Source organism: Neltuma alba, unplaced genomic scaffold (assembly GCF_004799145.2).
Source record: "Neltuma alba isolate B1F8T4 unplaced genomic scaffold, ASM479914v2 tig00004310_pilon, whole genome shotgun sequence".
Lineage (NCBI taxonomy): Eukaryota > Viridiplantae > Streptophyta > Magnoliopsida > Fabales > Fabaceae > Neltuma > Neltuma alba.
In genome coordinates, this window is record NW_021633650.1 from 3,016 (window position 1) to 29,005 (window position 25,990).

At 30.7% G+C, this 25,990-nt stretch overlaps 1 pseudogene; it reads right to left on the reverse strand.

The window, feature by feature from the left end:
• Window positions 1-310: 310 nt before the first annotated feature.
• Window positions 311-25,279, reverse strand: LOC114744269 (cytochrome b561 and DOMON domain-containing protein At5g47530-like; annotated as a pseudogene).
• Window positions 25,280-25,990: the final 711 nt, after the last annotated feature.

Sequence of the window (25,990 nt, forward strand, 5' to 3'; positions counted from 1 at the left end):
CTACATAATCATTTCATTCAATCTCTGTTCAATTTTGATATTGACTGGAAACAAATGGAAGAACCCCCACAACTCATACAATTTTTTTTTGGTAATATCTCATGAACAAATTATTAAAAACACAAACTTTAATCATGTTGGCAAGCTAAAGGGAGAAGTGTTTGCCCAGCCAAATACCAACTCAAAGAACGGAAAGAGCGAAGAGGAACATGAAGAAATTGAGGATCCTAATCAGAGTGTTGCTAAAGTGAAAAATATTGAGGATTTTTAAAGAGCAAATGCAAATTACAGAACAGAGAAGGAGCAGAGACTATATGTAAGGTGAAGGCGAGAGACGCAGGGTCAAATAGAGCCAACTAGGATGGGGTGAGACGCACGAGATTATTGTGGCATATCCCACCAAGTAGTGGTAGAAATTCCAGAAGATTCTATATTTATGATCCTTTTTTGGCCTAAAAAACAGAGCAAACACCTGTATTCAATTGAGCAGGTTTCTCTCAGTACCATTATAATATGTATTCAGAGAAGTTATCCACAACTAGAACATAATCGGAGTACGTTTTCTACCTCTCATGAGGTTGAGATTTTTTTTTTAATTTTATTTATTCTAAATAAAGCACATAAATTTTCTTTAGTTTTTTGGTTGAAATTATAGAGCCTTTTCTTCAGTTTCCAAATTATCTGGAGCAAACACCTGTATCATTAAGGTCCTGTTTGCTTCAACTTCTTGGGATTCCAATGTAATTTTTGGGAATTTAACTAGAGGAATAATCTCTTCATCATTCCTTAGGATTCATGACCTTATACGTGTTGATGCTTATTCCCACCTCTCTGTTATTCTCTCTAGTCCAAATGTAGGAGGTAGATAACTAATTGTAGAGATTAAAGAAATTAGTTGAGCTAATTATTTATAAAAAAAATATGTAATGGTTTCTTAAAATATACTATCTTTGGTCCTAATTATAAGAGCTAGTTGACTAATTTAAAGAGATTAAGGAAATAAGTTAAGTTAGTTATTTGTAATAAATATGTGTTGTCTTTCCTAAAATATCCTTGCTAATTAAGTGTATTGGCTTAACTACTATTGTTAGAAGAACTATCTTAAAAAAATACATAAATATGAGAGACAAAGTGGATTGGAATCTTATATTTAGAATCCAAATAAAAGTCAAACAACATCTTATATTAAAGATTGGAGGTAGTACTATTTAATAAGCATTTGAACTACTCCTTGATAGAAATTCTTTTGATATGTGCAATAACAAAGATAGTTTGGGAAAGAAAGTACAAATTTAAAAGACAAAATGAATTGAGATATTACATTTAGGACCAGAATAAAGCCTTTCACTAGCTCTATATTTAGGACTGGAAGGAATATTTCATTGCTCTCTTCTTAAAATGTATCTGTGGTCATTATCATTTTGGTCAATTCCATTCTCCGCCACCCCCATTATGTCCCATTCCATTCCTATCCTTTCTAACGACCAAACAGGACATCAGTTTTCATCTTTATTTTATAGGAAATGATACATACCTGAAGAGTTGCAAGGCAGAAGAGGGTGAAGCCAACAGCTCTATGGGTGTCATACTCAACAGCAACAGAGTCATGGCCGAGTTTGAGACCATGGGCCTAGCCACCAACACCGACAATGTAGGCAGAGGTTTGGCAAATGGCGTGAAGGTAAAACCAAGCAGGATCAGCTGATTTGAACACTTTCAAGTATCTTGCTAGTATGGCTCTTGTTGGCAGCATCGTCCCCCAGCTCACTGCGTTCAGCACTCCATGCACCTATTCATCATCATCATTTCCCACCACACGTTAATAACATGCTTTCCATTACCACATCATTAATATCAATATATATAAGAAAAGAAATTACACTATTTATTAGTGTTAAATACTAAAACTTTGCTCCAGATTTCGTGTAATACATGGATCCCACTTCCAATCAAACTAGTTTCTGTCTTGACCACCTTGTAAAACGAGAACTAATGGTCACAATTATAGTTGTCTTGCCTGCAGGAGCAGCAAGTTGGAAGGACTAGTTGGGATTTTGCAAACTAATAGGAAGGCATTTAGCCACAAATTGCGGCTAAAAAGCGAATTGACTGAGAGTTATTAGTGTTCTCAACACAGGCTGCGAATAGAACCGGTGTAAAAAAGTTAATAATCCCACATCTTATTTAGGAAAATACCATCGGCTGCACTTTCTACACCATCCCTGCAACAATCGGTATAAAACCCACAGCTCAACTTAAGAGTCTTTACCAACTGGTTGAAGAAATCCCAAGATTGTGTGTTATTTTCTTTTTACACTTCAAATATTATTAAATGATAATATTTTATCGAGTAATAAAATATACCTTCTATGCCAAATATCAAACATTATTTTAAGAGTAGCTTTCAAATGCATCATTATCATACATGGTTTTATTTAAATTATATAGAATCTCAAAAATTTTAGATTTTCTATTTCATTCTATTTTCTTTAAATAAACAAGCCTGTTTAATAGTGCCCAACTCAAATTGAGCCAAATTTGAACTAAATTCGAACAAAATTTCTTACTTACATTCCTTTTCCTCCTGAGATCATTGCCACTTGGAGCGGCTTGAGTCACACCAGAAACCAGATCCAACGCCTCCTTCGAATCAGTATGCTCAGAGCTGAGTTCATGTCGTTGAGGCGTCGAACCAGCCAGAGGGCCTTCTTGCCAAACATGGACAAAGGACTCCGTTCCGTCAGGAAGCATCACTGTAGCGAAGATGATAATCTCATTGCTCACACGCGCCGCGCTCAGACCCGTCACGCTGTAGCTTATGTCTCCCTGGACCAGCTGAGTTTCTGATACGTCACTGGAGGACCTTATCGGCGATGTACACACCGTCAGGACACCGGTGCTGCCGCATTCAAAGAGCGCCACGAGAGCTTAAACCAAGAGATCAGGTCATCCCACGAGTAAAAAAGTTCAGGTATTTGGGATCAATTACACAAAAAGATTATGAAATTGATAGTTTCTACAACCATACAATCCGCGTAACTAGAAAGAGATAAACACAATAGCAGATATCACCTGTGGAATGAGAACCACCAACATGCATATCCTCATCCAAGTAAACAGATCAGACGGTCAGATATCATACAAATAAATAACTTACCCTACTAAACCTATGGCTTAGATTCAAGGTGACTCGGTGATTTCTTGGTCTTCTACCGTTGCTCGTGGATTCAAGGGTACAAGAAGGGGGATACTTCTTGCCGCTTAAACTGCAACAGGAAAAGAAAAAGAGGTGCTTCATGATATTCAAAAACGGATCTTAATTAATACTTATACAAGTTAATAACTTGGGTTTGTGATAATTTGTAGAAGACATATATGCTTGTGACAAAGAGGATTCGTCACAAAAATTCGTAAATCTGACTATATACAAGCATATTTCGAATTATATAGAGGACTGAATGACATTTACATGTTTACATTTTTTTTTATATTTTAAATTTAACAATAGATTTTAATTGGTTCTCAAAAGTAAGACTAGTTATATCAGTCAAATATTTACATAAATTGTTAGAAAAACATACTTGCTGGAATTAATACGTAATAACATCATGCGCAAATTAATTGTTAATAGAACATTAATATGTTAACAAAGATTAATACATAAGATACGAGTACTAAATAAAAATTACTCTCTTTATTTGAATAAAATAATTAACATCGGTCAATTATATCAGCGCTTCAATGGGCTAATAAAACGTAAATATAATGCCCCTTGTTATTTTTTTCTTCAATATTTCTTGTTATGATTGCGAAAATGGATCACGTCTTTGAGTGAATATATAATGTGCAAATATATGTATATGTTTTAAAAACTATATATAATGACTCTAAGTAAATACTAAATACGATAGTCCAATGAGTTTCGTTTTTTTTCTTTTTGAGAAGGACGGGTTGTCTTTATAAAGCATTAATAATGATGAATTTTACGTTTACCATTTCAAAACATGCAATTACATGGAGCACAATCATTAAAAAAATTATATCTTTTAGCAAGCAAACAATTTTATTCAGCTAATTATTTAATGGCGGAAGAAAAGAATACATCAATATTGGTTGGTAACATATGCATCATTAATTTTATCAGTGCATTATTTAATTTTAAACTAATTATATCCCCCGCTAGTGTTAATATTGAAAAATTGATTTCCATTAAACATGTGCAAAAAAATCATATAAATATAATAGTATTTTGTTTCAATTTCTTATTTTTAATTTCTTTGTTTTTAATTTAATCTTTTAAATTTGAATTCAATTTTCTAATGTTGTTAATTTTGTCAAAGAACCTCTCAAAGTGTGCTTAACGAACATAACTAAGATCCAAGAAAAATGAAAAGTCATCCATATCAAGTTTAGAGCCCAATAGACTAAAAGAAACTAGCAGCACAAGTCCTTAAGAACCCAACATACTAATTAATTGGTTCTATTTTGCAAAATAAAAATAAAAAAGACAGATATATTTTAATGAAAAACATTCAATTAAAAGCAATAAACTTGTCAAAAACTTTGCAAACTTTTTTTCAACCCGCTCCACAAAATGTCCGCATAAAAGCAAATAAATTAGAATATACTAAGCTTAGAATTAGATGAACTAACTACAAGAACCTAGTCAGAGAACCCAATATACTAAATTTAAATTCAATAAAGGTAATTACCCATGAGAGGCCCAAACCTGAGGCTAGTAAAGAAACCAGCGAGCTTGCTTCAATGAGAGAATAAGAATGCAACAGAAAATCAGGAGAAATGGAAAAAGAGACAAACTAATTAACCTGCAGGAAGAATGAAACAGAATGAGGGAGCTAGAGAGACTGAACCAAAGAGATGATCATTGACATGAATAAGAACATATTGCAGTAATTTAATAAACATGAAATAAATCTCAAGTAAATGAGCATACAAGAAAAAGAAAAGGTTAGATAAGATGAAAGCATTACTTCTGACTGAATAGAAAGAGCTATCTCCCCCCCACACACACAGGGTGAGTGAGAGAGAACACAGTGAGAGAAAAGTGTTAATGAGATATTGGAGCAGACATATAGTGTAGTTAAAGATTTAAAGATCAATATCAAAAGTTGACCAAAAAGATTAATAGAAAGAGCTTTGTCTAAAGAAGGGCCAACTTAAAAGACAAGGATGAGACATGACCTAAAGAACCAAAAAAAAGCAAAATAGAGAAGATGAGAGATAAGAAAAAAAGCAAAAAAGGGAGAGAAGGCATAAGAACAACGGTTACCAATCTCATACCATAAAAACAAAAATATGCACCAACAGATCAATGGAACATGTTTACGACAAAGCAGTTTACTTTCATAACTTAGTGATGGGGGGAAAAAAACACAACCTTACAGGGTTTGGAAATTTGATTGTACATGGAAGGGGGGAAAAAACAGGAAAAAAAAAAAACAAACAAACAAACAAAAGCAAGAAGGAGGAGAAGAGAAGCTGACCAATGAATATTATTGCTAGAAATCAAGCACATTTTACGAAGCTGGAAATTATAAAACACTTCATGAACTAAATAAATCAAGCACGCTTCAGAGATGAGCAATGGTCTGTATTGTATATAATCGTATGGAAAAAGGAAGGAAAACTCAAAGGAAATGTCTCTTGATCGATCCACCTCAGATGATGATGCATCTAGTTCAGTTTACCATAGACATCTGCTGCAAGAAAGTGAAGTTGTCAGATTTGAAAAGAGGTGAGAGACAAATGTAAGATAAAAGGAACTTGCCAAAAGGTCAACGAAATATGATCAACATTAAAAAGGTCAAATCCAAAATTAACGAGATATGATATTTGAGATGTCAAAACTCAGAAAGAATATAGCTTTGAGGCAGAAGAGAAACATAAGAAAGTGAACCCGAAGATGAAATAAAACAAAAATACGCTCAACATTCTTTACCAAATGACACGCACATAAAGTAGTAATTTCCAAAGCTGAGTTTATCTAGGATAGGAGTTTTTTTTTACACAAATGTCCAACTAATAGTAGGAGGGGTCAAAAGAAATCATGCAGATGGGAGTAAAAATCCAGTCCAAATAGGAGGAGTCAAAGAGAAACAGAGCATGGGAAACACCTATTTATTACTTTGTTCAACGTCTCTGCAACATGAAGATCTGATGATATGAAAAATCATAAGAACTCAAAGTGTTCGATTTAGCAAGATTGTCGCTTCCGTTGGCTCTCCGATTCAACTCAGCTGTGGATTCTTCTATATCCGATTATTATGGTTTCACAATGCAGTAAAATAAGTGGAAAAGAAGGAGCATGTTCTTCTTACACTACCACATCACTGATTTAGCGACAGAATGAAACATGTTTACCAAAATTTATATATATTGAAAACAACAAAACACTTTACTTTCATAAATGTCTACCAACTGCTTCAATGCTTCAATAATGTTGCAGGTTTGAACTTTAAAGACCGTGCAAGAAGAGGACGGAACAAAAGAATATAGCAAATATCTCTGTGACGTGAAACATTATTGCCTCCTCTGAAATGTAAACCTCTCATACGCTTTTCCTCCTGCCACCATAAATGTAAGAAAATGGGCCAATCCACCCTTGGTGGATTGGATCCAAGCCCAATTATCATTTGGGGTTCTAATGAGAATAGCAAAATTTGTGGGTCTCTGACTGTAATTTTTCCTTTTTATATGATTTGCAAAAAGGAGGAAATAGTTACGGAGGATGCAGTTTTTCTTTTTTGAAAAACATAAAGTTAAACTTGTAACCATAGCATTTGAAGACACAATATTTTTCTTCTTCTCAAGACTCCTCCCTCTCTTCTCTCTTCTTCACCTTCTCTTTGTGCATTTGCTGTGTCTCCAAGATCCGAGTTCAATACTGTAACTAGACCTCCGTATGGCTATCTGAAGATTTTGAATACTCCAGGTACGCCCGAAATCCTTTATTGGTATCAGAGCTGCGTTATTTTTTCCGCTATTCATTTCTTTATGCAATTCTGTGTTTTCGTTTTTTCCCCCCTGTGTGCCTTACGGTTTGGCACTTTTCCAGATTTGCTCTCAAATATTATGCAAATCCTGTTTTATATTCAGTATGATAGTTGTCTATGATGATTGTGTGTTATTTATAGTTTTCCTTTGCTTCCATGACTGTCGGATGTTACAACTTTTTTGTTGTTGTTGTCTCCAACTATTATATGACAGTAGTCTGCATGGGAGATGACCGAAAATAATTAAAAACATCTAGAAAACGGTAAAAACGTAGGTCTGGAAGCATGAAACTCATAACCAGTAGAGTTCGTTCTTGAGCCGTTAAAGTTTTCATTTTTGGGTGTTTGAAAAATAAAGTTTTTAGGCTACAAAAATTATTCCATTGCGTATAGTTGATTCAATATTTTCACTGCTGACATCTTTAACTTTCCTTGTGAGAGCATTTAATTAAAGTTTTCCATGTATGACAACTCCGACCTATACATGCATGCGTGTACATATCTTAGATCTGATTCTTTTTGGGCTTACTTTCTGTGTTGGAATCAGGCCCATGATTTTTTGGCCTTTTTGCTTTTTGATATGATTCTCAGTACAACTGTCAAACAACAGTTTTTTGTGGTATTTTTGTTCTCAAAACTTGTCATAGAAAACTGCTTCAAGAAAAACAAAATTGAGAATATAATCAAACAAGCCATAAATATATTAGTTATCAACTTATTGTCATAGTATCCCTTGTTTATAAGCTGATGACCTAATGATGCAGGTGAATTATGTTTATGAACAATGAACCTATGAATAGTAAAGCTGGAGAGATTTGAACAGAATACGGTGAAAATGATGGTCTTCATCACTTGATGCTCCATGGCTCTGCATTTTTAATAAATTAAATATAAAACCTAATTAATTAATTTAAATATATTAGTTAAATTAGTTAATACGATATATATTTTTTAAAACATCCTAAACATTTTTCTTATTCCCTTCCTCCCGCTCCTACTTGATTATTATATTGTTAAGGAAACATCAATAAGGTTAATTTAGAAAAAAATTATTAAATATTTGAAATAACTTTTACATATATAACTAACACCAACTGCCTAATTAGATCTTACATTAAAGACATGAAGAGTATTAGATATAATTTTTCAAGTCCTTCTAGTTTTAGGTGGATGTGGTACCCAAAAAAAAAAATATAATTATGATATAAACAATATCACAAGTTGTTTAGAAATTATGAATACTATTTGCATTGTGAATAATTTGATTTATCTCAAGCTTTGTGTATTTTTTTAATTTTCAATTTTCTCCATTTTCTGTATGCATTTAATAGTGGGAGAATCCCAAATAAATCCAGCCAAATATCTAAATCCAAATTCAGGCCTACATTTTTAAACAAATCCTTAATCAAACAATGAAGTCTAATTAAGAATATCTAAATGTTGTTAAATGAGAAGAATGTCCCTCTTTAATTAAAAAAATTATTATTTTACCCCTTCCAAGTGATCCTTACCTTTTATGATCATTTTTTGAGTCAAAAAACATATAAATAATTTTACATTGTTTAAAATTTGTATATATAACCAAAACCATTTAATTATTTTAATAAAAAAAATATTAAATTAGAAATATAAGTATCCTTTTAATAAATATTTTTTATTTTCATTTCTTATCATCTACATTAATTTTATTTATTAGCAATGTTGGATTCAACAAATTATAACATGAAATTAAAATATTTTAAAATCTTAAAATAAATATTTACAACCTAAAAATAAAAAATATTTATTTAAAGTCTACTTATATTGTAATTTAAAATGTTTATTAAAATGTTTTGAATGTTTTAGTTATATATATACAAAATTTCAAACATGAACAATTATTTATGTGCTTTTTTGTCTAAATACTAATAATAAGAAATGATAAACCACTAGGGAGAGATAAAATAATCAATTTTTATTTTTAATAAAAGAGAGGCATTCTGGTCATTCAACAACATTTAACAATTCCTAATTAGGTATCATATCCTGATGAAGAATTTATTAAAAATGTAGACCTGAATTTGGATTGATTCCTATAGTTTCAAATTGTAATTTTTTATTTCTATATTATCATTTGGCTTGAGCTAATGTCATTAAGCATAAGGACCAAAAATCTAAATTCGTTTGGTCCCTGTTGTGTGGGGATGATCTCTTTTCATTCTTTTCCCTATTAAAAAATCACTCATGTTTAAACTTAACTCTAACTATGGTTATATAGGGAAAACCGAACGCTGATCACACTACAAAAATACAGCTTATTAGCAACGGAATTTGTGACAGAAATAAATTCCGTCACTAATTTTTGAGGAATTGCAACGAAAATTCCGTCGCTAATTTTTTCGACGGATTAGCGACAGAATTTTTTTGTCGCTAATATTTCTGTCCGTAGCTAAATTTCATCGCTAATTTGTCAGAAAATCTGTCAATAAATATTCCGCAACAGAATTTTTTTTGTTAGAAATTTTCATCGCTAATTCCGTCGCTAAATTGTTTGTTACAGAAGTTTTTGTCACTAATTCCGTCGCTAATTCTATTCCGTCATTAATTTGGCACTAATTTTAAATTTCGTTATTTTAAATTATAATCTTACAAAAATTTATATAATAACAATTAAGAATATAATGATTTAAAAATATTTTTATTATAAAATAAATTGATATATTTGTGAAGTTGGTGTAAATGAAGATATCGTCATCACTCATGTCATCATTATGTATATACTGAAAATAGAAAGACAATTTCTTAGAAAAATTGTTTATATTTTGTTAAAATAAATTCCTCTTGATTATTAATAATAATTAAAAAAATATAATAAGAATATTAATAACTTTCTTATACAAATTGATATAAGAAAGAAATAATTTTATCATATGTAAAATATATTGAAATATATAATATATAATAGAAATTCAAAACTAAAAAATGAATTTATATGAACGCAAACTAATATTGAAGTGAATTTTGAATTTCAATCATTAAACAATAAATTTAATCACGATATAATTAATACTAATGATATAGATTGATTTTGGTCTTCAATACAAAAATAAAATCAATGGTATATACAAAAAATTTTAAGAAAATAAATTACATAGAATATATATACAAGTAGGGGAATACTGTTTATCATAATCTATTCAAATCATTTAATTTTTTATATAGAATAATTTATTAGATTTTATTATAGTAGTTATTTTTTAAAAAAAAAGATTTTTTCACTAATTTTAAATGATTTTCTTCAAATATATAAAACACATATGGATAATATAATATAATGAAATATAATACATATATAAATAAATTGTATATCTTATCAATGTTAATTAAAAAATAAATTTAAAAAATATTTATAAAAAATTATTTATGATTAAAAATTCAAAATTAGTGTCGTTAGAAATTAAAATCATATTAAAAATATTTTTTCCAAAAATAAAACATTATAAAACAAATAGTAAAACAAATTTTTAAAAATTATTTTTTATTAAAATAGTTATGATTAAAATTATCATATAGTATATTTTTAGTTTTTAATAATATATGTATATATAATTGTTTGTGTAAAATAATATTATATGTATTTAATTTTACATAATAAGTCAATAGGTTCATTGCAACTTAATTGGTAAAACCACACGCGTGCATAGAGGATGTCCTGGGTTCGAGCCATAGAGAAGTCACTTTGAGGAGGGAATTTATATGGTAGCGACACGTGGCAGGCAAAGGTGACATGTGATGTGGCAGCAGAGGTGAGGTGGCAGCGACACGTGGAGGTGGTCCCTAATGATGACACAGTAATTGGTAGAGGTGCCACGTGGCATTTTATTTTATTTTTAAAAAAATCGGGTTAGCAACGATTAGTGACTGAAATTTCTATCAAGGATTAGCAACAGAAAATTTCCTATGGTGGCGACACGTGACAGGCAAAGGTGACATGTGATGTGGCAGCAGAGATGAGGTGGCAGCGACACGTGGAGGTGGTCCCCAATGATGACGTGATAATTGGTAGAGGTGCCACGTGGCATTTTATTTTATTTTTTTAAAAATCGGGTTAGCAACGAATTAGCAACGAAAATTTCTGTCAAGGATTAGTAACGGAAAATTTCTGCTGGTAATTAGCAACGAAATTTTTTGTTGCTAATCAATTAGCGACAAAGGAATTAGCGACGGAACAAATTTTGCCACTAATTCCGTCGCTAAATAAAAAATTCTATCGCTAAAAGCATGTTTTTTTGTAGTATCATATTGACGACATTAAGCCTTCTTAAGTGAGGAGACAAGTGCATTCGGTGAACACATTTTTAACAAGTTTTGATTTTAATTATTGTCCTTTTGGTAAGTTTTAGTTTTGGTTCTTGTACTTAATGGTGCTAATTAAAAGTTAGCATTTTTAAACTCATACTAAGTCCTTAGGAAATTATAGGAATAAAAAATCACGGTTCAAAACTACAAGAACTAAAAATATAAAAAGTATTATATTAAGAGATTGGCTAGGATTTTGCAAGACCTTGGCTCCCTACAAATCTGATTTTGAGTTTAGCATTCTTGAAATTGAGATGGATATACTATCTGACTTCTTGAACTTTTGTTGAGGGGAGGCAATGGAAGATGGTGGGTAGGGCTATGTTGTCATAAAAATGTGTTTTTCTTCAAGTTCTTTGGTGAGCAAGAATAATATTATTTTATAATATTAAAAAGGAAAATTTTTTAAAAAAATACCTCTAAAATTTTTAAATCCCAAATAAAAAATGACCACAAAAATATGTTATCATTTGTTTTTTCAAATGTAGTCAATTGCTATTAAAATATAATAAATATAACTGATTTAAAATTTTAAAATTTAAATATATTTTTTTGGGATCATCTTTAGTAAAAATATAGCGAATACTATAAGAATGACTAGGATTTTCAAGACCTTGACTTTTTACAAGCTTCATTGTCATGAGAAAATGTAGCATTTTGTATGGGAAGATTTTCAAAGAGACAGTAACTAAGACCCCACCACCCATCATTTCATGCAAGGGTGTGGCTTGTCGACCATTATTATGGTCCAATATTACGTGCATTATGGTTCTTAGACCGACTTTTTCATTAAAATAATATGTTGATGGATTCCTTGAATTTTCCAAGAGATAGAGTGGAACCAACGTTTGTGTGTTATATATGCAAAAACTCCTGTTCAAGTCTCATGTTTATTGACCAAGACTTTTAATTCCTCCCACGCGTGTAATTATTGAGCAAAAAATAATTTAACTTATTATTATTATTATTATTAATAAAACTATGGGAGAATCTATAAAGTTCATAATTATGTTATTTCATTTGTATGGATATGTCTGCGCCAAAAATAAATTATAAAATTTTCACATAATAAATTGAGATGAGGTAAAACTATAAGGATGAATTGATAAAAAGCGCAAAAATTACAAAATCCTTATTAAAACTCAGGTGAAACCATAGGCCTTTGTAGATTAATTTCTTTTAATAATTAAGGTGCAAATTTACTCATGAATTTATATCTAATATGCGCCAAATACTATAAGACTGAAAATGTTGACATAGAACCTGATTTGGCCATGGCAGGTAGTGAGGAAAAAAAAAAAAAAATCTATATTATTCTAACCCTCACCTGAAATGATAATTTAAGGTGTGGTTAGAGTGCTGAATAAACTATAAAATACTCATACTTCACAATATTGGATGCAGATAAAAAAATAATTTATGATATTGTCATTTTTGTACTCATAGATTTGCATCCGAGAAAAGTATACCAGGTCCATGATTTTATTTTTGTTTGCTTTTAGATATGATTCTTTGGTGAGAAAGAATAACATTATTTGACAATATTAAAAGAAAAAGATCTCAAAACATTACCTCTAAAATTTTAAAATCTCAAATAAAAAATGACCACAAGAATGTGTTGTTCTTTATTTTTCAAATGTAGTCAACCGTTATTAAAGTATAATAAACAAGACTTATTTATAATTTTGAAATTTATATATTTTTTTGGGATGCTCCCTGATAAAAATATAATGAATATTATAAGATTGGCTAGGATTTGTAAGAACTTGGCTTTTTCTAAACTTCATTGTCATAAGTAAATGTAGAATTTTGTATGAGAAGATTTTCAAAAAGACAGTAACTAAGACCCCATCACCCATCACTTCAGGTAAGCGTGTCCATTACGTGCAATAGGTTCTTAGACTGACTTGTTCATTAAAATAATGTGTTGATGGAATTCTTCGAATTTTCCAAAAGACGGAGTGGAACCTACGTTTGCGTGTTATATGTGTAAAAACTCCTGTTCAAGTCTCATGTTTATTGACCAAGACTTTTAATTCCTCCCGTGCATGTAATTATTGAGCAAAAAATAATTTAACTTATTATTATTATTAAAACTATGGGAGAATCTGATAAAGTTCATAATTATGTTATTTCATTTGTTTGGATATGTCTGAGCCAAAAATAAGTTATAAAATTTTCACAAAATAAATTGAGATTATAAAAAGCGAAAAAGATTACAAAATCCTTATTAAAACTCAGGTGAAACCATGGCCTTTGCAGATTATTTTTTTTTAACAATTAAGGTGCAAATCTACTGATGAACTTATATCTAATGTGCACCAAATACTATAAGATTGAAAATGTTGACATAGAATTGAACCTCATTTGGCCATAGCTGGTAGTGAAAAAAATAAAAATAAAAATAATCTGGATGATTCTAATTCTCACCAGAAATGATACTTTAGGGTGTCATCCGAACGCTGAATGAACCACAAAATAACTTATAATATTGAATTTAGATGAAAAATACTTTATGATATGGTCATTTTGTACTCATAGACTTGCACCTGAGAAAGCATACCAGTGATTTTATTTTTCTTTTGCGTTTAGATATGATCCTTAGGACAATTGTCAAACAGAAAAGTTTTTTGTTGTTGGTATTTTGGTCTCAAAACTTGTAGAAAATTGGTTCAAGAAAAACCAAATGTGAGATATAATCAAACAAGCCCTGAATTGAATAATGAGTTATCAACTTATTGTTGTAATATCCCCTCTTGTGGGACTCGCTCTTTTTTTCCTTTTCTGGGAATCTATGGACATTGCCCTCCCATGAGCTGATGACCTGATGATGCAATGAATAATGATGGAGATGATTTATGTTTATGAACAATGAACCTAAGAATAGTAAAGCTGAAGAGATTTGCACAGGATGGTGAAAATAATGGTCTTCACTTGACGCTCAAGGGCACCCATTTTTTTCAGAATTTTTATAATTGATATCAGATATAATTTTTCAAGGCCTTCTAACTTTAGGTGGATACAAAAATGAAAAAAATATATAATTATGATATAAAGAATATCACAAGCTGAATATAAATTATGAATGGTATTTGTAATGTGATTAATTTGATTTATATTGAGCTTTGTGTATTTTTATTATTCAGTTTTTCTCCATTTTTATTCTGCATTGAATATTCTGGTGCAAAGAGATTAATTTATTTTAAAAAGATCGAATGTTAATAATATTTTGAATGAATTGTTGAATGATAAAGTATATGAAGGGAATTGCAATTGGAAAATGGTGATCTTGGCGATTAAAAATAATTTTTTATTATCAATTACTCATCCTTTTTCGTAGGACTCTTGCCCTTTAACTTATTAATTCACATCTTTCATTATATATTGAAATAAAAATCAAAAGAATATAACATACTTGTTTACAAAATATTTTTCCATTGCATAATTTTAATTTTTTAAAAATATTTTGCAATTTGTTTTGGCCAAAAAAATATCTTGTAATTTTTACATAACCTATTATGTGCTCAGCAAACATAACTGAGATCCAAGAAAAGTGAAAATTCATCCACACCAAGTTTAAAACCCAATAAACTAAAAGAATCTAGCAGCACAAGTCCTTAAAAAACCAACATACTAATTAATTTGTTCTACTTTGCAAATTAGAATTAAAAAAAGACAGATATATTTTAATTAAAACCATTCAATTACAAACAATAAATTTGTGAAACAATTTGCAAACATTTTTTTCAACCTTTTCCACGAAATGTCAACATAAAAGCAAATAAATTAGAATATACTAAGCTAAGACTTAGATGAACTAAAGGAAGCTAGTTAGAGAACCCAACATACTAAATTTAAATTCAATGAATGGAATTATCCATGAGAGGCCCAAACCTAAGGCTAGTAAAGACACCAGTGAACTTCCTTCAAATGAAAGAATAAGAATGGAGAAACGGAGAAAGAGACAACCTAATTAGCCTGCAAGAAGAATGAAACAAAATAAGGGAGCTAGAGAGACTGAACCAGAGGGAGAGGGAGCAAGAGAGAAGATCATTGACAAGAATAAGAACGTATCGCAGTAATTTAATAAACATGAAATAAATCGCAAGTAAATAAGCATATATAAAAGGAAAAGAAAAGGTTAGATAGGATGAAAGCGTTATTTCAGAGAATACAATGGGGAAAAAAAACATACTAACCCCCATTTTTAATATAAGAGTTAATTGACTAATTTGAGTAAATTAAAAAAATTAGTTTAGTTAGCTCTTTGTAATAAGTCAATGTTATCTTTCTTAAAATACTCTTGCTAATCGTGTGTATGAGTTACAACTACAATTTGATAAACCTTTAACATGTGCAACTACTAAAGATATAACAATAAAATTTAGAATATTATGACTAACTTAGTATCAGAATATCTTTGTGATTTGTAGCAAATTAGGGATCCATATGCCAACAATGGCAGACCTTCCTCTAGCTCTCCCGCTTAACTCATATTCTTCTAGTCTGATTATGGCTTCACAAGGAGGATGTTCTTCTTACACTACCAGTCACTGATACAGACAGCAGAATGAAACATGTTTCCCAAGATATTGAAAACAACAAAGCACTTTACTTTCCTATAACTGTCCAACGACTGCGTCAGTGCTTCAATAATGTTGCAGGTTCAAACTTTGAAGACAGAGCAAGAAGAGGGCTGAACAAAAGAATTTGAATTTTGAAATCATATTTGTTAAAGAGTATGAAAGTAAAGGAAGTGGCTTGCGGCTAGAGGTGGGAATCAGGGCCGGCCCGGCCTTTCAGGACTGGCGGGCTTAAAAGGACCGGCCCTCCAAGCCGAAATTTCAAAAATATCCTAATTTGTTAGGCCCAGCCTTTAAGTTAACAGCCTTAGGGTTGGCCCTTGTATTTTTGGCCTGTTTAAGAAAAAAATACTATTTTTTATATTTCTTATTTTTTTAATCAAAAAAATAAAAATAAATCAATGAAATTGTTAATAAAAGACATAAATATGAATAAAATTAAGTCACAAATACAAAATATCATCATATATAAATATCCATCAACATTTAAGAACATCTAGAACATTCATTAACAAGATAACAACATAGTGTAATTGTGCAATAAATAAACACTATCATTAATCTTTTGAAATTTTATCATCATTATAATCAATTACTCTTCTTCATAAGTATGCTTTTCTTTTATAACAAAAATATCAAATTTTTCTTCTTTATAGGAATTTTACTTTTAAATTTTGCAACCTAGCTATTATTTTACTTTAATGTGAGAAACATTGTTGTTGAAACTCATGAATTTCTAATTCAAATTATAGAATCACAAGTTATATAAGTATAAAAATACTCTATTATCAAATATATATAGTTTAAAAATATCAACGCATATAATATAAATCAAATCATTATTAAAGTCCAAATTAACTCATTTTTTAAAAATTTAATTGGATAAATTATTGTCTAAAACTAAATAAATCAAATTATTCTGTAAAATTTAACTTTAAAATGATAATAATAACTAAATATTTGAAATATTATTAACAATATAAAAAATTAATAATATTAGAATTACATTAAAAAAATTTTAAAAAACAAAAAAAATTATAAAAGGGCCTAAACGGGTTGGCCCTCGGCCCTTCGAGACTAGCCGTTCAGGGCATGTTTTCCATTTGAGGAGAAAAATTTCAAACCCGACCCTTATAATTTCAGTATCTAAACGGGTCGGCCCGACAGACTCAGCCCGTTTTTCCTGCTCTACTTGCCGCGAGTGATAGATAAATTCATATGCGTCCGAAGCAAATATGTCTGTGACCAGGGAAACATTATTGCCTCCTTCAGAATGTAACTCTCTCGGACACTTTTCCTCTGCCATCATAAAGGGAACATGAAAAGGGAAACTGGTGTACAACTTTTGAAACAGGAATCCAATGGGAGCCACGTGAAGAAGCCGATGTTTTTCACATAAATATTATGATTTATTATTATCTTTTGACATGCTTGAACTGGTTTATTTTATTAAGAGATATACATCCCCAAAGCTTTTGCGTCTAGGAGTTTGATTTCTTTCCTTCTTTGTTGATTTGCACAACAGCGACTTTACCTGGCCACATGCATTATATGGAGCAAAGCATGAAGATATTGACTAAGTATAGTTGATTCAAAGTCTCACTTTTGCTACCAGCTGAAATCTTAACTTTCTTTGTGAAAGCATTATACTAGTATTTAAGAGTAAAATACATTGACCTTCCCCTCTATTTTACCTAAATTATAAAAACCTCCCATCTATTTTCAAAATGTATATACACATCTTTTGAAATTAAAATTTATGTTACACAAACTTCCCTTATATGTTTGAGATTTTATTTCCATCTATCCAATCATTACTTGACCGTTAAGTTTAACTTTCAAACTTTTATTTGGACAAAAATATCCCTCCTTAACATACACGTTATTTAAACGTTTATATCTGTCAAAAAAAGAATTTTTTATACGACAAAAATAATTATAATGCATGTATTTTCAAACTTTTAATATGTTACAATATTTGTTAATTTTGATTATATTATAGAATTATATAATTTTAATTCTTCACGACATATTGAAACTTATTTATTTATGTTTCTTTTAAATGGCTAGAAAAAATTTTAAATGCATTTTTTATCATATAACATAAATTATGTGAGTTTGGGGCATTATATAAATAATTTAAACTTATAATTTAAATTTTTAAAAAATTTTCTTGCAAATATTTATAACTTATTTGAGCGATTATATATTTGTTTACAGAATTGTTCAAGTTTTCATTCAATTTTTAATGTTTACATTAACCAATTACTTAATTTTCTGTCCCAATATGATAAAAACATTAAACAAATAATTTTTTGTAAAAAAATAAAATAAAACTATGGTAAAGGAAAATATCTTAAATTCTTCAAAATATTTTAAGTCAAAATTTAGGGATTTAGTATTATAAAATGTCATGTTATTTATGTTTGGACTCATATTTGTTAAAAAGTCAGTTTGACAAATTGAAATTTATTTCGATAAAAAGTAAAAAAAAAAAAGTTTAGATGTAAAATAATTGAATCAAACATAAATTTTATTAAATAATATATATTTATATTATTTGCATATGATGTGATCATTATAAGAGAAATATTAAAATAAAACTTAGAAATTATAAATAATTAATGTTATTAAAAAAATTAAAAATACTAAAATGCTTAAATTTTAGGAAAATTTGGGGAAAAGTTCTTCCATTAAAATTTTAATTGGTAAAAGGGATTTAAATTATAGGGTTTGTATTAAAGTTTAATTTGCAAAGTGCCGCTACTCCGTGTGTATAAAAATTTATCAAATCTTTTTTTTTGGCTGTGCATGAGCAATATAATACCATGAAGTTAAAACTCTATCACGAGATTGAATCGAAACAGCGAGGGATAAGAAGAAGGCTAACCATTGAACTTCAGTTTCTCAGTGAGGCCACGATGGATCTCTCTTTCAAACTTATAAAGCTCAAGATCACAGAGAATCCTAGAAGCAATAATCATGAAATGCTTATGTACTGTAGACTCACAATATAGGACCTATGAAGAGGCTAGGACTCTCTTTATACAGAGCTTAAGCATGTAATTAATCAACTAATTGAGATCTTAACTAACTAATATCTTTAGCAGCCAACTTCATCAGTTTAATATCTCCAATAGATTAGTTTAAGTCTCATTTAATGTTAAAAATCTGAGTACAAGCATTATCCTATATATGAATGTATTGTTATTTGACCATTATAAAAAAAGGAAAAAAAAACATATTGGCATTGCAAATTATTCAAAAGAAAATGATAGAATGATAGAATGGTCTCTAATGGAATAATAATATAAAATAATAAATCTTGTCACCCAACTCTATTGGATTGATCATCGCGATAACACTATTAACTCACTATACACTACCTCATCTACCCACATGCCCTTTTCATTTCCTTGCCTAACCCATTTATATGCTCACTTTCATCTTGCTTCTATTTATAAGCTACATTCTTAAATTTTTTATATGAATATCTTTTCAGTTATTATTGTTTTGATTTTATTCTTATGGACATAATATATATTAAACAAGAATAAAGTTAAAAGAATTGCAGAATTTTAAGGCAAAGTTAATAAAAGAAAAAAAATGTAAAAAAAGACTTTGAAAATAGAAAAATTGCAAATAAGAACTCGTTACAACATTAGTATTAGTTTTGACAATAATTGATTAGCAAATTATGACAATTTTTGTGAACAGGTCTCTACAAGCAATTTTTCAATTTCCAAGATCTTTTTTTCCCCCAATTTTCCCTCGATAAAATTTTAGGTTTGTGAAACGTACTGGATGTGGCTTATAAATAAACATAGTTTCATTTATAAGATATATTTTAATGATGTCTGAAATTTTAACAAATGTTTTTCCAATTAACATTTTGAATCGGTTGATTACATGTTATATCACTTCATTAATTATCTCTCACACATCTCTGTTTTTCTCATTATCTCTCCCACAGCAATTGTATTTTAGAATATAGTATGTTATATTTTTATTTTAATATTTTATATTGGTATCTTATCCCCTCCAATCAATGCAGTTCATGGCTTCATCAGGACTCCTCACTATAATTTTGGCTCATTGCGTGGCATGTTACTCTGTGTGTGTGTGTGTGTGTGTAACTGTGTGGTTACTGTGAGTGACGCATCCTCTCATTTAACGTCAAAAGTTTCCATTTTCATTTTTTTTTGGGAATAAGAAAAAATGGTATTTAAAAAAAAAAACTAGAGTTTTACATAGTACAATAGGTTAATGGGCAAATAGAATTATTAAAACAGTTAAGAAAAGAACTTTGACGGACGTGTGTGAGGAGTCCTGAAACAACGATAAAATTCCCTAGCAAGTTATGGTGGATAAGTGAGAAGGGTCTGCCGGAATACGAACGAAGAACTTCTGAATGCAATTGACGGTTAGTAATTATTGGATTAGATGCTGCATCCATTAGACTAGAGCTGTGAATCGAGTAAAGTGAAGCTCGGAAACACTTACCCAAAAAATGGTAATCCCGGTGTAGATTCATTCTTCCATAAGAATTCCTTCAAGGAAGTGCCATGATAAGAAATAATTCCTTGACAATGATGACGATTCCATCTCTTGTGCTTGCAGGTGAAAATGTCCCAACCCTCATTATTAAGAGAAATTGAGGATTCAGAGCTAGGTTTGAAGGAATGCACACCGCAACCATTTGATGTGTCTCGGAAAGCTAATTAAAGTTGATAAAGACTGCGCATTTCGAATATCCTGAATGGTGAGAGGAGAATCACGTATTTCCATGATGTAAAGTATTACTTCGCATCATGTAATCCTTTCCGTGCTAGCTAGCACCAAAGAGATGAGAGAAAATGCATGACATTTATAATGATAATAATACCCTTAATTAATTTAAACCCGTTTTATCTAATAATGTCACGAAAAATATATTCAAATAAAAGAATTAACACCATCATGTTATTAAAATAAAGGCAAAATTAAATTGAAACTATAATTTTATATTTTATTTTAAAATTAATAAGAAGAAAGTTTAAATAAAAATAAACATGTGACAATAACAAAAATATCCTTACATGCTGATATGTCAAAATAAAGTTGTGCTAAAATTACGCTATAGAAGCCTAAATTATGAACTTTTAAAAGACTGAATTGTAAAATTATATAGAGTTAAGGTGCAGCCAACACTCTAAAAATTTTTAGAGGTGCAATTAGCATTCTAAAATATTTTAAGGGAAAATTTTGCCCCTAGTATATTAAAATGGGATCAATCTGCACCTCAAATTAACAGCACACAAACGTCCGTCCATTTTTCCTTTTTTGTACAAGAACTTCCTCCAGTGAAGCACAGCCCATCTTCAGAAGCGTTTAGGAAGGCGAGCTGTTTCTTCACCATCATCTTCCCAGCATCGTGAGAGGGAACCTTCTGGATGATTCTTAACCTCTTTTTCAATAACGTAGTGGGCACTTTTAATCTATAGCTTTTAACCAAGGCTGCACATGGACAGGACCTGGCAAGGCACGGTGCTTGGATGAGCGGTCTTGTCTGTCTAAAGAAGGCCCAGCTGTTATTTTGGGTTGGGCAAAGGTGGGCTTTTTTGCTCAAGGGTGACGCCCTATCCATGCTACATATAAAAAAAAATCCAACATACTTAAAAAAAAATGCATTCCATTTAACTTATAATTTTTTAAATGTTAAAATACATAATATCAAGCTATGCCAATAGTTTCAATTTAATAAATACAATCATTTTCCTTATGGATCGAAGTCTGGCAAGCAAGAATACATGACGTTTCATTGTGAAAGGGTAATGTGTTGTCTTTTGTTCCCTTGTGTTCAAGTCACATCAATGCACTGCATTTTCCCTCTTGTCACCCCTTCCTCAGTGTTTCCCGCTTGCTTTAGGCTACAGCTATCAATCCTCATCCTTTGCTCCTCTGGCTCAGCTCCCCAATCTCCCGTATTGGTCCCTAATCTCCCTTCTTCCTCCCCTTGATGGCCCTGAGGGCGATCAGGAAGATGTTTCCAGGGGGCAGAGTCGATAAATGACATGGAAAAACCCTTTCTAGCTCTCCCTTTATCTCAAGCTTTGTGTGTTGTTTGATTTTCAATTTTCTCCATTTTCTGTCTGCATTTAATATTGGGAGAATCCCAAATAAATCCAGCCAAATATCTAAATTCAAATTCAAGTCTACATTGTTAACAAATCCTCAATCAGACAATGGGGTCTAATTAAAAATTTCTGAATGTTGTTAAATAGCAAAAATGTCCCTCTTTAATTAAAAAAAAATTGATTATTTTACCCCTCCAAAATGATTCCTTTTTTAGTCAAAAAACATATAAATAATTTTACATTGTTTAAAATTTGTATACATAACCAAAACCATTTAAATATTTTAATAAAAAATATTAAATTAGAAATATAAGTATCCTTTAAATAAATATTTTTTATTTTCATTTCTTATCATCTACATTAGTTTTATTTATTAGCAATGTTGGATTCAACAAATTTAAAATTAAATATTTTTTGTAATTAAAATATTTTAAAATCTTAAAATAAATATTTACAACGTAAAAATAAAAAAACATTTATTTAAAGTCTACTTATATTGTAATTTAAAATGCTTTATCAAAATATTTTGAACGTTTTAGTTATGTATACAAAATTTCAAACACTGAAAAATTATTTGTGTCTTTTGTCTAAATACTAATAATAAGAGATGATAAACCACTTGGAAGGGGGAACGAGTTTCCCTACTCAGCGGGAGATAAGCACCGATAGCTCATTTCCCAGTCCGCACCGTTTTATATGAAACAAGAAGCAATTTCCTTTTCATTTAATGCTAAACATTGTTTTAATTAACTAATCTCATTCATCATTTCCTTTTCCCATTTCAGACCCCTGAATTGTGAATTTCTTCCTCACCTGTTTTAGACTTTCAGCCCCTCCATGGCCTCCGGCATTGACGGCCTCTTCTAGTACTCGACCTCACACACTTCGCAAATGTCTAACATTCGACACCTTCTTTAGTCACAAATGATGGTACAAAGTCGAACACCTCATTATCCTAAATTAGCGTCAAGTGTGTCAATTCTTCTCTCTCATGAGGGCTGAATGATGTGACAAAATTTTTTTCCCTAAAACCACAGTGGAGACAACGTGGTTTGGCAATAAGTTTAAACACATCTCCTGCTTTTTTTATATAAAATGTGTACAGTGAGAGATGAGCTATTAGTGCTCATCTTCTGCTGAGCAGGGAAACTGATTCCCTGGAAGGGATGATAAACCACTAGGGAGGGATAAAATAATCAATTTTTGGTTTTAAGTAAAGAGAAGCATTTTGGTCATTCAACAATATTGAAAAATTTCTAATTAGGTATCATATCCTGATGAAGAATTTATTAAAAATGTAGGACTGAATTTGGGTTGATTCCTATGGTTTCAAATCATAATTTTTTATTTCTATATTATCATTTGGCTTGAGCCAATGGCATTTAGTATAAGGACCAAAAATCAAAATTCGTTTGGTCCCTGTTGTGTTGGGATGATTTCTTTTCATTCTTTTCCCTATTAAAAAATCACTCATGTTTAAACTTAACCCTAACTATAGTTATATAATGAAAACAAAAAGCTGATCATATTGACGGCGTTAAGCCTTCTTAAGTAAGTAGACAACTAGGTTTGGTGAACACATTTTTAACAAGTTTTGATTTTAATTATTGTCTTTTTTTCAGCCACTGTGGCTGACCATCACATGTGCCACGAGAACGTCATTTGCCTCATTCAACTTCGTCAATCTTGCCAAACTCGACATCAACACTCTCTTACGGTTGAAATATATTGATGCCAGATAAATTAAGAGGAGGATCTCTCTTTTCTTGTTTACCATCGAAACGATTCTGTTGCAATCTAAATTTGTGCTTCAAATCGAGGGACCACCGGTGACGCATGGAGCACCATTTATGACTATGTGGAAGACATACAGGTTCAAAGTTAAAGTTGCACTCATGACAAGCCAACCCCGTATGTACGTTCCAACCGGATAATATTCGCAACCCAGGAAAATCACTAATTGTCTACATTAATGCTATGCGAAGGTTGAAAAGCCTTTTCTCATATGAGTCATAAGTTTCCATACCAGTAGTCCACAACTCGATCAATTTCTATATCAATGGTTGTAGGTAGATATCTATATCATCTGCAGGTGCTTTCTTCCCAAGAATGATCATGGACAGCAAAAAAGAGCTCGATTTCATGCACATCCAAGGTGGGAGATTATATAGAATTAACACCATAGGCCATATACTGTAATTGGTGCTCATGTTACTAAAGGGATTAAAACCATTGATCACCAATGAAAGTCAGACATTTCTAGGATTAGCAGCAAAGTCTAGAAACTCTGAGTTGAATGCTTTCCATGCCTCAGAATCTTGTGGATGTCTTAAGTTGTTGTTTGGATTTTTGTCAACATCATGCCACTGCATATGCTTTGCCATTTTTAATGACATATAAATATATATTCCCTGTAGGCGCGGCTTCAAAGGAAAGTGCCTAAAAATTGAAATATGAAAATATATAGTAGTTAATTAACAAAATAATTATAAAAAAACAATGAAACAAATATATTACTAAAGTAATAAAATAATTTTAAAAATAATAAAGCAAATATATTATTACCTTATTAATGATATAATTTCTAAAGAAAAATTAAAGCAATTATATTAGTTTATTAATGACATAATTTGTAAAGAAAATGAAAACAATTATGATTAATTTAATAATGACATAATTTATAAAAAAAATTTAAGTAAATACTAAAGCAACTAATACCTTAGAATCTTTGTAGGTTTCTTCTTCTGCTTTTTCCCCTTCTGTGCGGGCTTTTACCTAGATGTCTTGCACCTTATACAAGTCTCTCTGCTGGCATGCTCTTCGTAATATAACATAAAATCATTTGGGTAGGCATCAATTTTCACATGTAGTTCAAGCAAAGCTTGTTAATAATCTTTTTCGCTTCATAAAATGATGATGGGAAATTCGCATGAGAGAATGCGTCTGTCAATAATTCTAGGAGCATTGACATTGCCTTGTCTGTCATACCGCATAAGTATTTTATAAGATATAGCTTTACCATGAATGATAGCTTTGAGTACTTTATATACCCGAGATATAAAGGCTTATCAGTATCATCCATGAGATCAAAAAAACTTTGAGCAGTTTTGTTTCTTAAGAACTCTAGTTCAGGTCCTTGTACTTCTTCGATTGATATGTGTTCGTGAATCCCAAATGCATCACGCATAGCATCATTGATAGGGTCAAACTCCTCCACTTCAACTCCCATTCAGGAAATTACATGACTAAGTAATCATATCATGTTGCTCACCATGGAAAGACCAAATTGTATAATTTTGTGGGAAAGGCTTCAAAATTAAATAGTCTCTAACAACATCTTGTGGGTATCACTTATTGAAATTGCATTTAGGACATGGACAAAGAAGTTTACCATCAGTAGTTGCATACATAGAAGCAAATTCTATGAACGAGGTTAATCCGACAAAATTCCGTTGGGACGCATGCGACAAGTTGGTCCATGACTTATCCATGATTTATGCAAGTAAGAGCTAGGAAATATTTCAGAGAAAAACTCAAATAAAAGTGTAAATGGCACTTTGAAACGTCTAAGATGGTTAAAAGGGAGTAAAGCAACGGTAGAAAATATGTAGCAGTTAAATGACTGCAACAAAGTGCAAAAAACGCTGCTAAATCATCTTAAAAGAAAATTACATTTCTCTTGGCAATATTTTTAATTCTTAATTGCCGTAGAAAGAATTAAATAATTGATGAGGTCCAAACATGAAAATAAAAACAGTAAATTTGCTATTTGTCATTTTAAGGGGCTTGACAAACATCACTTGAAGATTGTGCTTCTTCTTCGCATGTTCATGTATAAGGTCAGTATATGAATAACTGGAAGAAGAAATATTGCCGATTACATATGACTAATGTGAATAACCAAAGCGTACATCTTCAAACACAAAAATGAAAGCATCAA